This window comes from Balaenoptera acutorostrata, chromosome 16, assembly GCF_949987535.1.
Source record: "Balaenoptera acutorostrata chromosome 16, mBalAcu1.1, whole genome shotgun sequence".
NCBI classification, from domain to species: domain Eukaryota; kingdom Metazoa; phylum Chordata; class Mammalia; order Artiodactyla; family Balaenopteridae; genus Balaenoptera; species Balaenoptera acutorostrata.
The window spans coordinates 80988400-81005967 of record NC_080079.1 but is presented as its reverse complement, the minus strand read 5'-3'; the positions used below and the strand labels follow the sequence as shown (position 1 = coordinate 81005967).

At 54.8% G+C, this 17568-nt stretch overlaps 1 long non-coding RNA gene across 1 annotated transcript; it reads right to left on the bottom strand.

Moving 5' to 3' along the window:
- Window positions 1–787: 787 nt before the first annotated feature.
- On the bottom strand, window positions 788–16824 carry LOC103006442 (uncharacterized). The gene is made up of 3 exons (XR_450047.1): window positions 16722–16824; window positions 11066–11189; window positions 788–1214 (listed from the first exon to the last, which is right to left on the bottom strand). It is a non-coding gene; the product is annotated as an uncharacterized LOC103006442 (long non-coding RNA).
- Window positions 16825–17568: the final 744 nt, after the last annotated feature.

The window sequence follows — 17568 nt, the reverse complement described above, 5'->3', positions numbered from 1 at the left end:
TTGAAAACATGTATTATTGATCAGAAAGGCAGCAGCAATTAGAAGCCAGTGTGTCATATCATTCAATGCACACTTCCTACACAGCCCTGCTTGTGCTCTCTCATAACTTTCTGACAAATTATCCTGTCCCTGGAAAGCCCTTTCTTTTCCCTTTTGCTTCTGGGAGCGAAGGAGGACCTCCCCGTCAGTTACTAGCTAGAGGTGAATGAAAAATTAAGCTTCCCTTTACCATCGCAAAACCTATTTACGACTTCTCCAGTTTCAAGACTGAAATGGCAAAACCTTCAGGTAAGATGGATGATGCTTCTCGATTTGGTCTATGGGCCACAGTGAAAAAAAAACAAAACAAAACTGGTGACAGAGAGCATGTGCTGTGGGAGGGCAGAATCACAAAGCTGGGGAGGCCTGAGCCAGAAGCCCTGCAGGGAAGCCTGCTTTGTGGGAGGGGTGTTCAACCAGGGTCCACAGGGAGGAGCTCTGGATACCCCTCCCCAGTCATGGAACCTAAAGTGATCAACCAGCGTAAAGCTGAGGCTTGTTTTTGCTTAAAAATCCATATTTGGGTCTGTATTTCATCCGATCTGCACATTTCCCATTTGCCCTTCTTCTTGAAAAGTTCATTTATTTAACAAACATTTTCTGGGCACTTACTGTATTCCAGGCACCCTTTCCAAAGTACAGTGAACTAAACAAAGACCCTCCCTTCTGAGTGTTTCTTAAGGACAATCACCAACACGTAAGGCACACATGCAGCACAGTCGGAAGTGACCCCAGATGGGGTGAGACACAGGGCGGGGTGTTTATCAGGGCTGGATGTCCTGGAGAGCTGACTTTGGGCAAAGACAGAGCTGTGGGGACAGTGCTGCCCGCAGGGAGGTGACAGGACGTGCTCTGGAGTTCCCTGCGTTGCCCCAGCAGGGACGAGGGACCATCCTTTGTCTCCCCACGATAGCATCTTCTCAGCAGCCTCACCTCACCCCTCTGGAAGATGCAGCTCTGGTCTCTGAGAGGGTTACAGCCTGCAGGATCTGCAGAGTGAATACTCTGGCCTGGGCAGTCTTTTGGAGCCGAAAAAACCTGCTGTGCTCTTGGTGTGCTGACAAATAGGAAGTCCGTTGACTTAACGCCCTATGGTGTCTTCCAAAGCCTCCTTGCCCAGGATGGTGTGGCTGCAGCTCCAGGCACAGTGTGCAACTTCCACATCGATCTCAGGCCTGCGGGCGATGAGGTGGTGTGCTGTGAGCTGGAGGGGATGGGGAGAGGGGGGCCAGCCACGTGCCCTTGGGGGGGGCCCAGCGTGTGAGGGCACAGCCTGGGTGGCTCCCCCAGCCCCCTGTGCTTGCAGACAGGCCCAGGAGAAGCAGGGCACTTACTTGCCCCCTTCTCCCCACCCCCACCCCGGAAGTGCCCCGAAGACCTCGCTCAGCTGTTGCAGCAGCCCCAGGTGGGAGGGAGCGCTGTTCTCAGGTAGATCTAGGGTGCCCTCCTTGCTTCCTCTCCAGCACCTCCCTAGGGTTGCTACCTGAGCTTAGGCGCACTGGGGGCTCCCAGCCCTGCTGAAGACCCCTACCCAGCCTGGATGGGGCCCCTCCCTGCTTGCTGAGAAGCTGGCCAGCCAGGCCTTCATCCCCTAGCGCTGTCCAGTGGAACGTTCTGCAGTGGTGGTAACTTCCTGCTCTGTGCTCTCCAACGCGATGGCCACTGGCCAAGTGTGGCTGTGGAGCACTTGAAATGTGGCTGGTGTGACTGAGGAACTGAATTTATAATAATGTAAAATTAAATAGTCACATGTGGCTAGTGTACTTGCTGGGCGTTGATGCTCTAAGAAACACCTTCCCAGCCTCTCTCGGAGGCTTCTGGGGGCTGGGCAGGCTCCTAGCCCAAACCTGCCCCACTGGAGGGAGAGCGGAGAAATCAGAGCCTGCCGATTCGCCAGCCCCAGTGGGCTCTCTGATCCAGCAGCTGCCACTCTGTTTCCTGGTGGTGTGAAGATGCCATAGTCACCCCTCTGCCCAGAACGACAGTGGCATTGCTGAGGTTCACCCTGGGCACGCTCTCTCACTCGCCCTGGGGAATCTTCTGTGGCCATGCCTCCTGAAATCCCTGCTTCCTGTAGGCAGAGTGAGCGCTGCAGGGCCCTGCTCTCAGGGGCCTCTTTGGAAAGGGGCTGATGAGCTCGTGCATATTAAGATGCGGTGATGAAGGGCTGTCAGGGGACTCTGTGCAGCAGCCTGAGACCCAAGGGCCTGCTCGCTAGTGCTGGGAGCTCAGCATCCGGCCCCTCTCCAGGGCCCTTGTCCCTCTGCTCCCAAGCGCCCCCCCGTGGTCCCAGACTCCCCACGTGTTCTCTGGCCACTGACCTCCACCGGCTGTTCCTTCTGCCTGGGAAGCTCTTCCTGCCTCCTCCTGGCCCCTTCTGTTGTTCAACTCCTATTCAACACTCAGAAGTCTCGGCTCCAAAGTACCCCTCTCCCCAGTCTGTGCTCAGATGCTCCATCTAGACAATCTGAAGGGGGCCCAGTGTGTGTCCTGGTTTTTGTTTTTGTTTTTTTGGCCGCCAGGCATGCGGGATCTTAGTTCCCCAACCAGGGATGGAACCCATGCCCCCTGCATTGGAAGCGCAGAGTCTTAACCACTGGACCGTCAGGGAAGTCCCGCTTCCTGGTTTAACTGTGCTGTATTTATCTCTAGCCCTCTGCGTGGGGACCTGCTGAGGACTCAGAGTGCCGGTCGGGTGACCTGCCGTGAGAAATGACCCTCGTGGCCAAGAGGACAACCTGGACAAAGGCACAAGGTATGCTCAGGAGGCAGGAGGGAAGGGCATGGCCGTCTGCGGTGACAGCATCAGTGCTTGCCACCCGTGTGCACACTCACACCCCTTTGCGCCCCTTCTTCCTCTGGGCTGCCCTCTCAGTGTGAGTGGGAGCCCGTCTAGTCTATAAACATCAGCAGAAGGGGCGACAGGAGCAGGGGCTGGAGCCGGAAGACAACTCACAAGGAGGGAACAAGGCACCCTAAATAAATCATTTGGGGCCTGACATTTGGAGTGTTTGAGTTTGAGACCAAACACAGATGCCCTTCAGATAAATACATTTTTGAGACGTGTTCTGCAGGAGAAGTTTATGACTTTAATAGGTTTTTAGTGTCAGACGAGCATCGGGAAGTGTTTTGTTGAGGGACTTTCTCTTAAAAGCTCAGAATCCTTCTTTTCCCTCCGGCCCTTTAAACATAAGGGTACAGAGATCCTCAGCAAGGGAAGCTTCTCTTACTCCCGGTTCCCTGGGGGTTGGCTCTGGGCTGGGATAGCTCAACTGAGGAATGTTCTGGGAGGTTCTGAAGACCTCAGTGCTCCAGGCCAGGGGGGTGGAGGATGGGGGGTCTCTCGGGAAGCTGATTTAGAAGCTTAGAAGCATCCTCCTGCCTCAGAGCAACTCCTCCTCTCCTCCCCAATCCCCCCACCCAGAGGAGGCTGATGGCTGGTCCTCAGGGATGAGAAGGGCTCTGTGTGGAGGACGGGGGTCCCCCTGAGGCCTCCGGAGGTTGGCAATTTTCTGTGGATTGGAAACTTTACAAAGATCCCTCACGCTGAAGCCCAGGAGTACGAAGGAGCTGAGCTCACCACAGGCCCTATGCCAGAGAGGAGACACAGGAGAAGGTCAGATGCAATCATGTCTGGAAGCTTCTCCCTTCCGACTTAGAGAGACAGGCCCCCACCTGCCCATCCTGGGCTCTGTCCCAGGACCTCCAGGGAGCCCCGGGTCCTGCAGCCGCCCTCTGCCCAGCTCTTGCCTGAGCACCAAGTGGCCACATGTGGGGCTGCTTCTAGTACCCCGTGTGTGCTGCTCAGCCCTCTGCCTGCCCCCCAAGACAGGGGCTGCGTTGTGAGGGGGTGGATGCCATCTCTCCCATCCTTGAATGAGGCCAGCGTGGAAGAACTCACCCCAGGTCGTATGTACTGTGGCTCTGGGCCACATGGGGAGGACCCCTGGCCGAGCTGGACTGACCTTGGGCTTGTCCTCCCAGCACAGTGGGTGTGGGTGGGTCGGGGGCACACGGCACCCAGGTGGGAAGAGGAGGGGCCCACTGAGACCCAGAACCTGGCTCGCAGAAAACACACAGATGGAACTGAGAGGAAGCCCAAGTGAACTTAGTGGTGGCGCGGGCTTCAGGGGCACAGGCAGGCCACTTCCTAGCACAGCTGTGAGATGCTCACTGGGGTAGTGGGGGATGGGAGAGAAGGGACAGTTGTGTCTGTGCTGTTCTCCAGACAGGACGTCTCCCGGGGGCAGGAGGAATGTTCTCATCAACCAGTACACCGAGACTCCACATTGATTGCAAGGAGGTCCCCTCGTTCCCCTTAGGTGACACCTCAGGGAGACCTTCTGAGGACACCTGGAACCACATTTTCAACGGCTCCAGCTGCTGTAACTGAGAAACCTGACCTCAGTTTCTCCATTTCTGTGGATAATTTTGCCCTCCCACCCTGCTCCTCCATCTCCCGCCCCCTAGCCCTGACCCTCAGGGGCCTGTCTCAGACCCTCTCCTCACCCCAGACCCCTCTCCTGGTCCTGGTCATTTTATCCCAGGCTGTGTCAGGAATGAACGAACAAGGAGATGGATGCAGAGAGGCTGGGATTGAGCAGGGACCTGGGTGCCGGCCCTCCCTATCCCCACCCAGCCCCCCACCCCAGGCCACTAAGTCACCTCCTCTGCCCCTGGGACTTGCCAAGACCCTCATCAGGAGTCCGCCTAAGGGATGGATGAGAAGAGTTTGGATGAAGCACCTATAATCTTCTAAAGCTTCGCTCCTGCCTCATAATTATTTCCTTACAGGATCCAGACGCTTGGATACGGCCAATTTCTTAACCCCATTCACAACAACCTCTTTTTGTTTTTTTCACGGTTGTCTTGGAAGCAACTGCCCACAAACTGAAAGCAGCCCATAAGCTACATATCATTGTTGGGGTCTCTCATGACCTTGCCTGTGTGGGGGGGCAGGAGGGAATGACGTCTGTTTTATTTCCCAGGTGGATACCCTGGCTGGGGCAGGGGATGGGGAGGTTGATTGGTTACCCATTTGCATCTGTAATTTATCAGCATTCTCAAAATCCTAAAGGTTTGGGGCTTAATTATTCATGTCTGACCCCTAGAAGAAAGGCTGAGTGAGGTCGCCCTGGATGGCAAAGCTGTGGGGCCCGAATCATCTCTCCTAGAAAAGGAGGCAGGTCCTGGGTGGGCGCAAGTGAGAACAGCGCATGGCTATGGACATCCCACCTGCGGGCAGCCCTGGACTGGAGCTTCTAACTCGTTCAGGGTCACAGCACCTGCCCGGGTGGTAGCAGCATCCCATTTCACAGGTGAGGTGCCAGCCCAGGGGTTCTTTCTCTGGGCTTCCTTCCCGCACTCCACACTGCTCCCGGTTCTCAAACGCTAGTGCAGGGCTGGTCAAACACAACGGGAGCCCGCCCCGCAGGTTCCAAGGCTGCCCTCGGGACCAGTTCCCAGGGGTTCCTGATGCTGCTGGTCCCGGGCCACACTGTGGGATCCGCTGCCCCAGAGCATGATGGGATGGGAGAGACGCGGGTAAGGGTCTCAAGGTGGCAGGTACCCGCTTCACCCTCCCCCCAGCACGCCCTGTCCCCAGTGAGCCTCTCCTCCTCTGCGTCTCCTCCCTATTCCCAGCCTCCTTCCGTCCCTGGCTTACACCCGTGGTCCTGGCGTCGCTGGGAGCCCACCCAGAACACCCCTTCTTCGCTCCCCTGTAGGGACTCACCTGTGTTTGCATACGGCTGTCTCCCCCTAGCACCCATTTTTTTAGCTGGGTCCCTCATGTGAGACTCAGGCCCGTTGGAGTCCACTGGGGGACCCAGCACCCTCACTGTGCAGGTAAAGGGGGGGGGGTCATTTCTGTGACTAGGCTGGATCCTACTGCGACCTGTGACCCAACCCTTGCACGGTAATGAGCTTCAGGGAGGCTACAGCAAACGCATTTCCCCCGTCTGCAGAGCAAGAGGGCTATCGCCATCGCCATCACCCAGAACACGCCTGCTTTGCTCCCCTGCAGGGGACCTATTTCTTCAACTGGGTCCCTCAGAGCAAGACGGCTATTGCCATCTTCCTGATGACCATGTGCACAGCTCTGGGGGACTTGGTCTCTGCCAAGGCATGGTCACTTGGTAAAGCCTGACTCAGTACCTGTGTATGGCCAAGGGGGGGACTGGGGAAACTGAGGGAAGAGGGGAGGCCAGGGGACCCTGCACCCTTAGGGTCTCATAGACCCCTCCAGACAGCACAAATAGGTGGCCGTGGTGGCGGTGGCAGTGACTCTGGCTGGCCTGTGCATTGCTATTTCCAAAGACTGAGTCTTTGGAGCAAAGGAATTTTCATTCCTTTTTCATTAATGAAAACCTTGCAGCCAGAGGAAGCACCCCACTAAATGACTGATACTCCATGAGATATGCACTGCTCAGAAATGTCTCCTAGTCAATGAAGAAGAGATAACAGTCAGTGGAATAAAAATTAATCTGGCCACTATAGGAATTAATATAAAAACATCAGATGCGGGACTTATAAGGGATGCCACCTCCAACTAACCCTCCCTGGGTTAAATACCCCAGGGACGATGATTTACATTCTGTGCTACAGGCCTCTGCCGGCATAATCGATAGGGATGAAAAATGGGGCCACCCAGCCGTGCCTACCCATGGGGCTGGGGAAGGGAGCCGGCGGGGGGGGCGGCTAGCGCTGCCCTGGAGGCTGCTGGGAGCAGGGGCCCATCTGAGCCATCCACTCTTTCTCCCCCTTCCTCTACCTCCCTGGTGAGCCCCAGGCCTGCGGCTGATGGGTTTCTGGAAGTCTGGGTCATGGCATCATCTCACGAGGCCTCACCCCAGCGCCCGACTCCTCTGGGTGTACAGGAGGCGGCCGGGGGAGAAGAGGGCAGGGCAGGCTGGGCCAGGTGCTGCCGGAGACCAGAGCAGTGGGACCCCCACTGGGAGCTGGGCTTAGGTGAACCTCCTGACGGTAACCAATCACTCACCCATCTTTGCTCTGCAAGAATTACCGCTCCAAACTCTTGGTTTAGGGTGGAACTTGCCTAAGCGACTGTTTATCCTCACCATCCCAAACTTAGGATCTGCTGTTTCAATCGAGGAGCTTTAAGTCTAAGCCCTTGCCGGTCAGGCCCCGGGGTGCTTCTCTGCAGGGAGCTTCAAGCTGGGGCTCATGCCCAGAAGCAGATGGGCCTCGCCACAGCTGCAGGGCTGGCCTTCCTGCTGTGCCAGGTGAGCGGCAACTTATCCTTGCTCCTCCATGGTGAGGGCCGTGCTTGCTCAGCTTTGCGCCACGATGCACCAGCCACACCCGGGTTGGGGGTGGGCAAGCCAGTGTCAGGGCCAGCCAGGTTGCCCCCAGCTGGCTCCCTGCTCTCCATCCTGCTTGGACCTGCTCCTGGGGGGCGGGGCAGAGGAATACCCTGTCATGGCCCTCGATGTGGAGACCCCAGAGGAGGCTGATGCAAGGAGGACAAAGTGTGGACCCCACAGCCCCTCCCTGCCAAGCCCCGACTGTCCCGCAGCCACACTGTCTACTCTGGAGTTCCGGCAGCTGTGCGGGGTGGGGCACCAGCTCCCCACTGTGCCAGCCTCTCATCACGTCCTGCCCTGCCCTCTGCTCTTATGTGAAACCCTAGTCATTGCTCTTCAGATGTGTCGTCGTCTGCTGCTGGACTCTGACCGTACAGCCCCCAAGGAAAACTGTAGAGCTAGTAGTGAGGAAACTCTGGGGGGAAGGGAAATTTTGGTCCCTTGTTCTTGATGACACAAGAGCCTGGCCCTTCCCAGGGAGGCCTACTGGTGTCTCCTTTGCGTGCCCCACCCTGAGCAGCCTGGCAGGGTGCCCTGGGTGATCGCCACACTTCTGCTCACCCTCACAGTGGGTGGACCCGGGGCAGGCCTCCATGCCTTATGTGGTGCAAAGCCAGGGACTAGTGACCTCGAGCAATCTCGGGGATGGAAAGGCCCAAAGGGATCACTCAATCTAAGCCTCATCATACAGATGGGGAAACTGAGGCCCCAGAGAGATGGGCCAAGGCCACAGAGTAAAGCAGGCCTCCTGGCCCCAGGGCAGTGCCCTCTCCCCTCTGCCCGCTAATCGCCCATGATGCTGGTCTGGGCTACCGTGCAGTCATCCTGAATCCTACTGAGACAAATATAAACCCTAATATTATTCTTTTCATTGTATTAAGAGTTGAATTGCATTCCCCCAAATCCATATGTTGGAGTCCTTAACTCTCTGTACCTCAGAATGTGACCTGAGGTCACACTGATTTGGAGATAGGGTCTTTACAGATGTAATCAAGTTAAAATGAGGTCACTGCGGTGGGCCTCAATCAAATATAACTGGTGTCCTTATAAACAGTGGAAATTTGGACAGAAACATGCACAGAGGGAAGTTGAGGTGAAGAGACACAAGCTGATGCCCCGTTGACCCACCCTGCTCAGTGTGCTTTTGCTCTCACAGCAGCCCTGCCACTGGTGGTTTTCAGTGGAGGCTTAAAAAAAAAGCAATTTCTCCGCAGGCCAGAGCTCAGCTTGCTGTAAGATCACAGGAGGGATTCAGAGACCTCACAACCTTTGGGAAAATGATCAAATATCTCATTCTGAAGGCTAATACTTAACATTCTGCTACCATGAAAACATTTCCCATAGAAACCCCCAGGCAAAGCTTCCAGGCATGATTCACTTCCCCTCCCATGCATGGCAGAGCCCCTTGAGTGGCTCTCACAGACCCAAACCAATTAGAGCTTCCGAGGACGAGGAGCCCTGGGTCCACACACGTCCTCAGTAGGTCATCCACAGAGCGAGTGCTGCATCCCTGGGACAGAGAAATTCAGGGAAGGCGAGGGATCACCTAGGGATCACCTAGGGCACTGTTCTCACGTCTATTGCTCAGTCTGTTGCTGAATAACAAACCATCCCCAAACTGTCTTAAAACAACACCATTATTTCTTTTGCTTATGAGTCTGTAACATGGGTAGTGCTCAGCTGGGGTAGCTTGTCTCTGCTCCACTCCGCTTAGCTTAGGGTGGCTTGCAGGCAGGGCTGCAACCACCCAAGGTTCTCCCTCATGTGACTGTGGTTGGTGCTGGCTGCCAGCCCAGACCCTCTGCCTTCACTGGAACCGTCCACCAGGACACAGACATACAGCCCTGTAGGAGCAGGGCTTCCTTACAACATGGTGGTCAAAGTCACATCACCTTCTGCGTCCTAGCCTCAGAAGTCACCTTGCATCCCTCTGCCACGTTCTCTTCATCACGGCAGCCGTGAAGCCCTGCGCAGTTTCAAGGAGAGGGGAAACAGAATCTGAATGGGGGCGGTGGGGTGGGTGGCAAGATTCTGGAACAGCGTGTAGGGCAGAAATATTGCTGTGGTCATTTGGGGAAAATGTAGGCTGCCACATCATGGCCCAGAGGTCACACCAGGGAGTCTGGGTCAAGGGGGCAGGTTCCCAATAGGATTCACCATCAGGAGTTAGGGACACAGTGCAAAAAATGCCTCCCTACTGCCGCTGAAGTGAGTCTGAGTCAATACTCCACAGGCCACACCTGTGTTCCCCTTTGGCCCCGTGGGCCCATCAGCACAAAGACCAGCCGTAATCCTCTCTCAAGGCTCTTCAGCTTTGGCCGTCTGTGATGCCAGGACTCTCCAATCTATGGAATGAGTCACCGGTGGAATCTCCTTCAGCAAATGACCCACTCAAAGGGAGGATTTGTCAGGCCTGGGACGTTTTATGAATCTTGTTGCTTCGTCTGGCAAGCTGTGATTCCATCAGTAACTAACGACACAGCCAGCATGAGGTGATGCTGCCAGGGCAGACGCTCTGATCAAGGGCACACGGGAGGGACGTGTGGCCCCCGCCCGGGCTGTCTCTTCCCACCTGCCTCAGGGGGGCCCTGGGTGGTCGGCTCCTCCCAGCCAGGGTATTTGGGTGGGGCAGGGCTGCAGCCTCACCAAGGTTGCACTCTATACCTGTGACACTTTTGTGAGTGACAGAACGCCCTGAGCCAGGCCCCCCTGGACCCCAACACAAGGGGGGAGCTGGCCAGGGTGCAGGGACAGCTGTTGCACACAAGGACCCAGGCCCACGCCCTGCTCTTCCACTGCCTGGTGTGGGCCAGTGTTCACCGGCCCACCTGAGGCCTCCTTCCTCACCTGGCGCACAGGTGACACCCACCTCGCAGCAATATATGTCAAAGGGCTCAACCGGAAGCACTGACTCCAGCCTTGTCTAAGCCTGAAGGCTGAAGGCCTCCACCCCACTGGGCCTGCGGTGACCCTCCGCTGTCCACGTGCACTCAGCGCCCGGCAGCCCTGGACGTGCCCATCTGCCTGCCGGCCGCCCCACACCCACCCCGAACCTCTCCTCACTTGGCTTCCCAGACACAGCCCCTCCTCTTCCTCATCCGTGTGCCTTCCTCGGCTCCACTGCTAAACGTGGATGTGTTCGCAAAGGATGCCCATCCTGGGCCGTCAGCTTACCCCACACTCGCTCCTGGATGAGCGACCTCATCCAGGCCCGGCTTTGAACCCAGCCCACCCCGCCCCCAACGCTCCCCTCCAACCCGCCTCTGCTCCCTCAGCCCCTCCTCCCCCTTGAAGTCCACTTACTGAGCTGCCCGCCCTCCATGGCCTCCAGTAGGCAACTCAGGTTTAATGCATCAAAAACAAACTTTTTTTTTTTTTTTGGCCACACCGCACAGCTTGCGGGATCTTAGTTCCCCGACCAGGGATTGAACCCGGGTCCTCGTCAGTGAAAACGCGGAGTCCTAACCACTGGACCGCCAGGGAACTCCCCAAAACAAGCTCTTAATTTCCGCTTTTCCCACCCCCAAATCTTGCTTCTCTTTCAGTTTTTCCCGTCTTAGTAAAAGGTGCCATATTCACTCAGCTTCTCAGCACAGAGACCAAAGAGTTAACGAGTGACTCCCTTCTGTCTTTTATACCTTGAATCTGATCCAGTAGCATGCTCTGTTGGTTCTCCAGAGCATATTCAGAATCTCACCCACCTGTGTTGGTCATGGCCACCTTGGTCCAAGCTGCTGTCCTCCCGAGGCCGTTGCAGTGGCCTCCTGTGGGGCTCCCACCTTTGTCCTCAACGCCTTCTGTCCTCCTCACAGCCCCAGAGTGATGCTGGGAAAAAAACAAGGCCCATCACATGGAGGAGGCAGCTGAGGCCCCACCCCAGCTGGGGCGATATCTCAGCAGCTGCACCAGTTTGCCTGCCCCTGAGTCTGCAGCCTACAAGATGAGTGGTCCAGAGCCTGCTCAGATGGGTGGGTGCTTCCCCACCTCAGCTCACCCCATCTCCCTGGCCTCAGCCTCCTCCCCCTCCCGCTCCCCCTCCTCCTCACTCCACTTGGCCTCCTCCAGCCTGCTGTGCTTGTCCTTAAATACAGCATGCCTGTTGGTACTCGGGCCTCTGCACTGGCTGTCTCCTCTATCTGGGAGGTGCTAGTCCCACATGCCCTTGACCTCTCCCTACTTTGCCCAGATGTCTGCTCAGATGTTCCTCAGTGGCTGCGCTCTATGAAGCAGTACTCCCATGCTCTCCCTGCTCCACTTTGCTTTCCTTAGAACCCTGTTATATTTGCATTGCTGTATTTGTTTGCATGCTCATTTGCACGTGTGTGTGTGTGTGTGTGTGTGTGGTTTTACACTCTAATGTAAGCTTCCAAGAACAGGGAGTTGGCTCTTCTGTGTCCCTGGTGCCTAGAACAATGCTTGGAACATAGTAGAGGCTAAAGAAATAGCTGTTGATTAAATAAATGAGAGGATGATTCACCCACGTCAGGACATGTGGCTTCCCTGGGTCTTCCCAATAGCTGTGTGCTATTCCATTATATGGATGCGGCCAAGTTTAATTAACTGGCCCCCTACTTGAGGACATTGAGCGTTTTTATTCTTTTGTTATAATAAACAAAGTTGCATTGCACATCTTTGTATACCTATCTTTACATTCACGTGTGAATATAGTGAAAAATCCATAATTCCAGGCTCTGGACTTGCTGGGTCAAGGAGTATGTGCGTTTAAAGCTTTGGGAGATAGTGCTAAACTGTCCCCCAAGAGTATTTTTAACAAGTTATGATTTTTAAAATATTTGAAAACACATATTTAAAAGAATGAAATTAGCACCACTCCCTTATAGAGCCCTTGAGACTCTGAGATCAGGCTCAGGGACCGAGTGTCATTTCACAAGGGTGAGGCTGAGTCTCAGAGAGGGCGTGAGGTCTATGATTTCTTGACTGTGGGCATGGTAACCAGGATGGCTCCAGCACTGGGGTCTCACACCCCAGCCTCTTTCACTCTTACAGGAATCAACCTTCAGTGCCTGTCACTGGATCACGTTTTAACACAGGAAAATAAAAGGACAGTCACTGAGGGTGGCTGTTTTCCTGCATTGTAAAGAACTTCTTGAAGTTCACCAGCACCAACCCAACAAGCATCTATTTAGTGCCGGCTATGTGCTGTGATGGTGTAGGTGGTGAGGATACAGCCTGCCACAACATAGAAAAGCCCTGCCCTCAAAGAGCTTGCATTTTCACTTGAGGAATCAGACAGTGAACGGAATGGTAAGTCGGATGGGAAGAAATACTATGAGAAAACCAGCAGGAACAGTGTGGTCGCCAGTTTCAGAAGTGGCTTCAGGTGGTCACACCTCCAGGTGCTCACACTCTTGTGCAATCCCCTCCCTCTGAGTGTGGGCTGGACATGGAACTTGCTTTTAATGAATAGGAAAGGCAGAGTGATGGGCTGGCACTTCCAAGACTAGGTTACAAATGACCGTGAGTCTGTCTTATTGGCATGCCCTCCCATTCCTCCTTGCTCACTCTGATGTTTCGAGCAGCACCAGGTGGGCCCATGTGCAAGGGACTGAGGGCAGCCCAAGAGGAGCTTATTTCTGCCCACAGCCTCATGAGACAGCCTGACGCAGATCCAGCCCTGAGAGGACCACAGCCTAGCCAACACTTTGACCGAAGTTATGAGAGACCCAGAGGAACAGCTAAGCCACACCCAGATTCCTGACCCATCGAACCTGCGAGATAAATGTACAAATGTTGTCTTAGCCTTTACATTTTGGGCTAATTTGTCACTCAGCAGTAGCTAACTCATACAAAGAGGAGTAGAGAGTGCCAGGGTAGGGGGTGCAGTTTAAAATAGAGTGGTAGAGGAGGAGTTATTTGAGAAGACTTGAAGAAGGGAGAGACTGAGCCCCAGGATCCCAGGGGCAGAGTTAGATTCCGGGACAGGAGTTGGTGGGAGCTCAGGAGACAAAGGTGGCTGGAATAGAGCGAGAGGGGCGAGAGGCAGGGGCAGGGCAGGGAGGGTGGAGGGATGTCACACTAGCATTTGACCCTCAACTCTGAACTTGGGGAAAGGGAGCCTTTAAGACTTTGAGCAGATGCACATTTTAACAGGGTCCAGGCAGGTGATAAGTGTTAGGGAAGGGGGGGGGGCAGCAGCAGGGAGATGGCCAGAGGTGTCAGATCCTGGGTTTACTTGAAAGGTGACCGCAGGATTAGACGTGGGGTGTGAGGGAGGAGTTCCTGCATCTAAAGGCAGGTGGTGGCGGGCAGGTTTGGGGAGACCTGGAGGTCGGGGTTCACAGGCCCTAGACGCCTGTCCGACCTTGAGGCGGAGGGCTGAGGAGGCGGTTAGGCCAGGCAGCGTGTAGAGTGTTTGTAGCCACGGGACAGGAGTGAGTGTGGGGAGAGGGGAGGAGAGGACCGAGGGGTGGGGAAGCCAGGGCAGAGAGCCTGCAATGCGGCCAAGCACAGGGTTGGGCAGCGGGACCGGAGCGCTGAGTGACCACAAGGTGAGGCTGAGTGCTGACCTAGCAACCTGACGGTCTGAGTCCAACAGAGGGATGTCTGAAAGATGGGCAAATAACAGTATATTCGGACCTGATGGGAATGATCGAGCTGGAGAGGGAAACACCCAGGACGCAGCAGGGAGGGAGGCGGCTGGAACCAGGCCCGAGAGAGGGAGAGAGAAACGTCCCTGGGAGCCAGTCGGGAAATCAGAGCGTCTGGTCCTCAGGAAGTTCCGGAGGACGCAGGTGCCCCTGCAGCACGCGCCCGGCCCCTGACTTCCCGTGGCGGACAAGTGACCCTGGGGGTGACAGAGCGAGCTGGAGCCGAGCTGGGTGACTGCCCTCGGAATTTCCTGACCTGGATGAGGTTCAGCCTTTAATCTCATATTGCATCTACAGCCTTGTCTCATGTGGTTTGTGAGAAACTGGGGGGAAAAAAAAGGGCTCCTAAGCTTTACAGCCAACCCAAGACACATTTGAGTGAGCTCTAAGGTGCTGGGGACAGGACAGAGACTCTGGGGGCCTGAGCTGAGGGTGCAGTCTGGGGTCCGAGCGTGCTGGGCTGCAAGACCAGGCCCAGGTCCAGGTGCCCGCTGTGGGGCTGGCCTTCCTAAGCCTCGGTTTCTTCATCTGGCAAATGGAGTGACTGAGAACACCACCTCACAGGCTGTGTGAGCAGGAGCCCTTGGGGGGCAGTGACTCTGTGTAGTCCTGGGAGAGTGACCAAGGTGGCACCAGCAGGTGGGGAGAGTGCCCTGGAGAGTCAAAGTATTGCTCTGCCTGGGGGCCAAAATCACTATGAGAGTATAAACTTGCCACTGAATTGAGGAAAAACCGCTTGTTTGCTACAGCATCTGTTTCCCTTCCTCTTCATCTGGGCCTAGGAGGATTTGGTGCCTCACCATGGCCAAGAAAGCAGGTAGTAAGAGCAGGACCCGAGGGCTGGATGTCTTGACAAATGGAATTTTCCTTCTTTTCTGGCCTCTTGGGAGAGAGATTACTTCCTCCATTGAAGCAAATGTGTTCAAAGTGCACTTCCCACAAACTCAGAAATATCGAACTGCCTTTCCGCTGAGGCCTGGGACTGTGGCCTTGGCCCTCCTGCTGAAGGTGGTCCGTGCCTGGCCACAGAGCCAGCACCTGGCACTGGGGCAGAGCCCAGGTGCCATGATGTGTGAGCCAGGGGAACCTGCAGAAGGTGTGCAGAGGAGAGCAACCCCAGGAAGCACCTGATGCACCCCCTTTGCTTTGCAGAACTGGGGCCCAGAGAAGGCATTGAGTTGCCCGGGGCACGCAGGGAGTCCTGGGCGCCCAGCCTGCTTCTCCTCCCCCGGCCATCTCAGACCAGGATTTTTCTGGGAAGCAGCAAGGAGGTCTCAGCCAGGAGTTGGTCTTCAGCCAGGAGTTTGGGTTTCAGCCAGGAGCTGATATTTGTTAAAAGAGTTGGAAAAGGTGAAGCTGTTATCAAGAAACAGTATCTGGGGTCTGAGTTCACTGCAGGGTCTCAGGAACTAGATACCATCAGCCTGGCCTGCCCAGCGGACATGAAGGGAAGCTGTGGCGGTCACACATGGAAGCCGCCTCCTCCCTGGCTGGCCTGCCCAGCGCTCCCAATAGCCCAGAAGATGGAAAGCAGGTTACCAGTCCAGGAGGAAAGGAGTAGAGATGCCCTTGCTGCCAAGGGCTGGGTCTAGAAACCTGACTGCTTCTGGCTCCTTCACTGGCCTGGAGCTGGCAGCAATGGCCATTTCTGGCAGAGAGGTGCCTGGGTTTGGAAGTTGGAACTGGGGGCTTTGGAAGCCCTGGCTCCTGCTCTGCAAGGCTCTCAGCCCCCAAGAAAATTCTAAGTCCCCAAGAAAATGTGAGCTCTCAGCTGGTCCCCATAGCTGGACATTTGCCTCTTGTTTCACAGTGGGTGGGCCTCTATTTAGATGGACCCCAAGAGCAGGAGAAAATGTTTGGTGAACCTCACCACCCACTTCCAATTCACTAAACATGGTCACACAGATTTTTCTTTCATGGGATAAAGAAAAGAATGGCAGGCTCTGCAAGGTCATTCCCAACTTCCTCTCCCTTGTGATCTGTGCTATTGAGGCAGAAAAGCTAACTATATTCCCAGCCTGTCTTGAACTAAGTGTGGTCAAATATCACAGTTCTGGTAAAAGAGATATGATTGGCAGTCAGCTGGGGGATTCTGGGAAGGCTTGTTTTCTTGATAAAAGAGCCATATGTGGCTGGTATTTCCAGTTTTCTCTCCATTTCCCTACTTCCTGCCTTGCAGGTGGATGTGATGTCAGGAGTTGAGGCAGCCATACTGTAACACTGAGGCAGAATGCATGAAAAAGAGGCAAAGCACTTGCGGAGACAGGCCCTGATATGGCTGAGCTGCTGAACCCAAGCCAGCAGCTGTCAACTTGCAGGACTCTTGTAAACTGAGGTAAAACGAAACCTTATTCGTTTAAGCTGTTGTGTTTGGAATTTCTGCAGCTCCAAGCATTGCTGGCTAATGCACACCACTGTAACTATCAGCCAGTATCACATGTGACAGTGAAACCCTAGCTGCATTCCCATCACATTTTGAGACAAGGGTGTGTCCACTGTAACCACTAGGAATGATAATAATACAAATAACATTTTTGAGTGTTCATTACATGCCAGCAACTATCCTAAACAGTTGGCATATTGGCTCATCTGATGTTCCAATAACCCAAGGGGGAACATTTTACAGGTGTCAAAACTAAGGCACAGAGAGGTTGAGGGAACTTGCCCAAGTTGGTAAGCAGTGGGCCAAGATGTGAATGCAGAAAGTCTGGCTCTAGAATCCATCCTCACAATCACAGATGGTACTCACCATGTATCTCTACGATCAGGAGGCAGGGAAGAACAGCACAGCCCTGACGAGGCGTCTTGTCCTGAGCTTCACGGCCACCTCATTCCCTCCCTCCACGCACTGCTCTGGGGAAGCCAGCTACCTGCCAAAGGAGGGTGGAGAGCCAGGATCAGAGCTGGGGAGGTGCCATCTAAAGTGTTTGAGAGGGACTTCCCTGGTGGCGCAGTGGTTAAGAATCCATCTGCCAATGCAGGGGACGTGGGTTCGAGGCCTGGTCCGGGAAGATCCCACATGCCGCGGAGCAACAAAGCCCGTGTGCCACAACTACTGAACCTGCGCTCTAGAGCCCGCGAGCCACAACTACTGAGCCTGCATGCCACAACTACTGAAGCCCGCGTGCCTAGAGCTCGTGCTCCGCAACAAGAGAAGCCACTGCAATGAGAAGCCCGCGCACTGCAACGAGGAGTGGCCCCCGCTCGCCACAACTAGAGAAAGCCCGCGCGCAGCAACCGAGACCCAACGCCGCCAATAAATAAATAAATAAATAAATAAATTTATTTTTTAAAAAAAGTTTTAAAAAAATTAAAAAAATAAAATGTTTGAGAGCCTCAGGCTGGGGAGCCTGTGGGGATACTTCACAGAGAACCGAGACCTTGGGCTAAGGCCTCTCCTCTGCTCCAGGGCATGTATGAGCGAACACTACCAAGATTTTCTCTTCCTTCTTCTTGCATTTCCAAAGCTGATTGATCTCACTTCTGATGAACATCATTTTCTTTATTTAAAAAGTCTTTTAAAAATAAATTTATCTATTTTTGGCTGTGTTGGGTCTTCGTTGCTGCGCGTGGGCTTTCTCTAGCTGCTGCGAGCG